Genomic DNA, 5,744 nt, shown 5'->3' with positions numbered 1-5,744 from the left:
TGGGCAAAAACTACTTACTTTTCTTTTTTAGCTAACCCAAAATGTTTCGTAAAGAAGTATCGGCAATGTACTCCGATGGTAACCTCAGATAAGCGGGGCATCCTCTCCAGTTATATTTTCAAGTGTCTCTAAATGGTCTGGTCATTCCTGAAGGCTTTTCAGGCAATTCTAGCACCTGCAGCACCCAAACGAAGGCTTTGTGTCTGACTGTAAAGGAGGCTGAAAGCATTTGCTCAAGGTATAACAAAGGCAACAACCACCTGGAGGTGCTCATTTACAGTTACATGGCTCCATACACTATTCATGACAAAAGAAAAAAAAAAGAAGAAAAAAAAAGAGATGTGTTAAGGGATCAGAAGTCAATGCTTAAGATCCTGTTATGTACAGCTGGATTCCCACCCGCCATTTCTGGTAAAGGTCCCCTATAAGTTCAGATGGGTCTGTCAAAGCTTTCTAGCTCGAAACAACTACCCTATTTCTGAAACCTACACCAAGACCCTGGTGTGAAAAGTAAGACTAAACCCCATCCCAAAATGAAAGTAGCAAGTCCGCGTATTACCATCAGCAACATTCTCTGTAGTCAAAATGTGCTGGAATGGAACGAGCACATCTGCTTTATATCAACAGGCATTTTGGGCAGCATCTTCGCATGCAAAATGTCTCTAAAGTCATAGCCCTGTACCACACAGACAGTAAGAGTTTTACTGCACAGTAGTTGGAGCTTTGACTGTGCTATTATTGAACACAGCCCTACCAACATAGGTCTTACCTATTCACAGGTCATATGAACGTTTATGTACAGTCTGTTTATGCCACTGACTGTAAAAAAAGAGTGTAAAAAAAAGGCCAGATTAAGTCATTTTCTATGCAGAAGCTTCCTAGGAGGCACAAGTTGGGCAGAATGTTTTTTTTTCCTCAAAGGTGCTTCAGTCCCCCATGCAGATGGCAGGTTTTGCACCAAGAAACGGAAGAGGGAGTGTTGAAGGGGAGATGAAGTGCACAGCTTTTTCATTGCTTTCCAGAGCTCCAAAGGGATCAGGAGAAAGGGGATATAAACTGGCTGTTCTGACTTACACTGATGATCAGGCAGGGACCAGGTGGCCCTTGTATGAGTTAACCAAAAATATCACTTACATTAACCTTAATCCTTATTTTTCCCCTGAGTACTAGGGATGGGGAACAGAGCTGAGGCCAGTCTTTCAAATCAGCCACACTAATACTACAGGGAAGTGGGAACACCAGCTTTTCTCCCACACGTATGAACCGCCAAATGTCTCACAGTCCCTGTTCGATTTTTAGGTAGTATTACTTCTTCCTCTCCCCTCCTTATCCCAACTGTAAAGTGCATGAATCTGATTTAGACTGAAGAACCTGGTAAGACTTCAAGCTAGAACAGAAGGTCCTGTCAAAAGTCAAGCAATGATAAAAAAACAGTATTACCTTTCAACTGAATTTGGAAAAATTATCCATACAAAAGAAATGACACTGGAAATTTGATCTGTTTTGCTCTGTAATAAGCATGGGTTTGGGAGGCGGGGGGGTGTTGTTGTTTTGGTTTTGTTTTGACTGTAGTAAGGGAAGATTATACCGGTTTGAAAATATGGAAGTCATACACGCATTTGCAGTTTCCTGGTTGTCCTGAAGCCTTTCTGAAAAGCAGCATCAGATACAGAATGTCATAGATCTCTAAAAGAAGGCTGACAAGTGCTAAGATGCAAGAAGAGTTGACTGCTCTTCGAGTTTCTTTAGAGCTTTTACACAAGTTGCACACTTATAGCATGGCCCTTGTCCCTGTTGTTGTGTTGATTTATTCTCATCCCTCTTACTACCAAACCACTTCATTATCAGCAGTTCCTCAGGGAAGTCCCCAACAAGTGGCTCCAACAGGGAAACTTCCTTGAGCCCCTCCATAATGAGCATTCGCAAATGTAATACTTTCAAGCTTTTCTGCTGTAGACTTGTCCTTCTATGGTGGTCTTCCTACATTTCAGTAATATATTGGCCCCATCAACTTACTGGCAAACTTCCTGCTTCTGACGTATTTGAAAAAAAATGTTTTTATTGTTAGATTTTGCACCCTTGGTCCTCAGAATCTTTTTTGGCCAGCTTTATTATGGCTTCACGTTTAGCTTGCCAGAAGTTTTATTACATTTTCTATGTTCTTCATTTGGACTTCCACTTATTGAAGGATGTCTTTTTTACTTCTAATAACCTCCTTGGTTTGCTTTTAGCCATACTGGCTTCCCTTCTCATCCTCAGTTCTCTTAGACTTTAGGAGTATTGGACACCTCTCCAAACACCCTCTCTGAAAATGTCAAAAGAAAAAGAAATAATTACCCAACTTCTTGAAAGCTGCCAGGTTGTTTGTTTTTTTTTTTTTTTTTAAATTAAGTTTGAAACTGAAAAGCATGCCCACCCTGTAGCAGAAAACCAAGGTTCAAAGTAACTTGCTCCCTCTTAGATCCCCTCTAAAGTCATCATAGTTTTCCAGGATAAAAATAGAAGCATCTGAAAAGATGATGGAGAATACCTTTCATGTGGGGAACCCCAGGAGGCAGAAAGATTTAGGTATGAGATTAAGGTCTTCAATATGCAAAACATCTACTTGCAGGTCTAAAAGGTTTAATCAGATCTTACAAAGTGATGCAAGTTCAAAGAATTTAACATGAACATGTAATGCAGTGCTTAGGAAAAAAACCTGTGATGTTGATAATGCAAGAAGTCCTGAAGTGAATAATTCTCAAAGCACATGCGTGGAGCTGGCAAAGATTGTGCCCTTAAAACAGTGATCGAGAGGGAATGTGTGATTTAGTAAATCAGTCAAGCAGTAAGCTTTCATCTTTGGAGCCCTGGTTTATAACTTACTTAAGGCATTAATTATAAGTGTCTTGGGTATCCATCCCTCATTTAATTAATCTCCACACTTACGTGAAGTGTGAATCCAGATCATAACCAGATGATAGCATGGGTTCATAGCACAAACGGCCTCATCTGACTGGAGGAGAAGGAAAGCCACTTTGGGATCCAGACGCAGTGGAAAGACAACTCACACCTAAAGACTTACAAATACGTGTGCACCAGAGATGGTAAAAGATTTCACTTTTTCACCCAGCAGTGGTCTTATGAGTCTGAGAATCCTGATCTAAACAGGGATCCTCAAAATTACTGCACAGTGTAACTTCCCATCAAAGAAGGTTTTGCAGGATTTAGTGCACATCTATTCTGCAGAATTTTCTTAGGAGGTTACATTAGCTCATGCTGATTCATATGGTGGCTAGACCTGTATTGTTAACCAAGCGAGACAGTTTAAAGCTAACGTGGGTATCTACATTATTGTCCTATGACTGTAGAGTAGACATGCCTATAACCTTATGGTGTCTGGTCCTCCATTGTGCAGTGGTGTTAAATTTCTGATTCAAAGAATGTTGTCCGTTGAAATTTCATTGATGAAAAGGAAGCTGAAAGCAATAAGAAAGGTAATATGAAGATGAAAGAGAACAGAGATAAAGAACCAGGTACCAAAAAGAGAAATAGATCTTGGAGAGAAAAATATGAAAAACGGCAGACATGTCAAAGGCAATTAGATTGATTTCAATGCTTCAAAACCTGGACTTTTCTCATAAAGTACATTAAATGAAGAAACACTAGCAAACACAGTTTGTTTCACTGCACTACACAAAGCACTCACTAATTAAAAATAAATAAATCAAAACTTAGATTTCTGTGCACATCCCGGTCTTGTTACCTGTGTAACTTGATTTCTAAAGATTTTTAATGTCTTCTAGTGATGAGTTCATACAGAATAAAGCATCAGTGGATTAAAAAAAAAAAAAAAAAGACAAAAAGCTTTTTAACTTACAATTGTTGTTTTCGATCAACTGCAGCATGAACATTCTTCATATGATTAGTTTTGCACGTGAGTTAAAGATATAATTCCATAATGGACTCATCAGGTTATTGGAGCTTCTACGTGTAACATTTATGCAATCTGTTTATTATTGAAAAGGTAGAGATGCACACACATTATTGCAAAGCATTATTAACCACTATAACAACATTTAAACATTAGATGGTAGTACTTATTTTAGTTTTTTAAGATTTTTCTAGTTTAGTTATTCAGCCCATAGTCAATTTTAATTTAAGATTACAGTTAACCGAGGCATTACAGGCTATGGCTGGGTCACTGCTTCAATTTGGAAGCTCATTTGTGTCTATCTTCTAGAGTACTACAACACAACAGTGTCCAGAAGTTAAAATTTTGTAGACCAGGGATTATTATATGGAATATCTGAATTGCCGCTCCCCCCCTCCCCCCCAAAGGACAAACAGTATTTCTCAGATAGTACAATCTTTGTCTGCAGACCCACTGAATTTGACCCTGCAACTCCAGGTGATGGTCATTCTTGATGAATAATCACAGGTTTAACAACCTCAGTCCAGCTTCACTTCTGCTCAACATTTGCACTGGCGAAATTGTAGTTAAATAATTGAGTCAAGTAGAAAATACTGCTATTGAATGAAACTATGAATAGTTTTATCATGAAGATTTTTTCCTGACTGTATCTGCGTAAGTTTTACTACTTACAGTAAAGCTATAGTTCTACTATTATTATTCTAGTAGAGGATAAAACAAATGTTCCACTTTTTGAGCAGAACCAAATGTGTTATAGAGGCATCTGTTTATAATTGTCAAAGGTCTGGCTTCATAGCAAGTGCAAAATCACCAATAACTAACATACCTGCAAATTCCAGCCACCTTCTTTATATAGAAACAAGCTGGTCGATGATGCAGAAGTCCAGCGTAGAAAAAAGGCAAGGGGTTTGCCACGAGGGACCTGGCTAGAGTTCATCAGATAACCTAGAAGAAATTCCTTTTGCAGGAATACAATTATTATTAAAACACAGTAAAATATATATTTGCCATATCACCCTCAAGGTTGTTGAAAAAAAAAAGGAAATGTACTGCTTGTTAGCTTAACGCTGGAATCCAATTAGATAGCATCTCTTTTTATTGAATTTAAAATTTCTAATTTGGTGTTGATTTCCTAGCTTTTAGGGACTAGCTTTTGAGCTGTGAGCACTTGAGAATGCTGTTATTTTTATCTCCTTTTTTCCAGTCAAGGGTAACCAAAACCTAGCTTTCTATATCTAATTTCTTCTCATTGCTCTAAGCTCCGTGCGTGCACACACATATAGAGGATCATAGCTTCATCTGGCTCTTATGGATGCAAAGTGCTTCAGAGGAACAATTTGAAATGTCATTACTTTTAGGACTCTTTTTGACACAAATATATAAGGTTCCAGCTGTGTTGTAAAGTTACAAAACTAAAGTGAAGCTCAATTTTATTTTGCTTGGAACTCAATAGACAATCTTCGGTACGGAAATCAACTAGATGAAGGATCATGAATTCATGGCTCTTGAGCCTCTTGTGGTTCATGAACAAGTCAAGTGTGGCTCAAGCATGCAGGCAAAGTCACACAACAACAGCTGTGTCACGGTGGTGCCAGCCCTACGGTAATCCACATACTGTCCTGGTTTCGGCAGGGATAGAGTTAATTTCCTTCCTAGTAGCTGGTACAGTGCTGTGTGTTGGATTTAGGATGGGAACAAAATTGATAAGGCACCCATGTTTTAGTTGTTGCTAGGTAGTGTTTACACTGGCCAAGGACTTTCTAGTTTTCCATGCTCCACCGACTGAGCAGGCTGCAGGTGCACAAGAAGCTGGGAGGGGGCACCGCCAAAC

Source organism: Pygoscelis adeliae, unplaced genomic scaffold (genome assembly GCF_000699105.1).
Source record: "Pygoscelis adeliae isolate BGI_AS28 unplaced genomic scaffold, ASM69910v1 Scaffold124, whole genome shotgun sequence".
Taxonomy (NCBI): domain Eukaryota; kingdom Metazoa; phylum Chordata; class Aves; order Sphenisciformes; family Spheniscidae; genus Pygoscelis; species Pygoscelis adeliae.
This window is presented reverse-complemented; position numbering follows the sequence as displayed.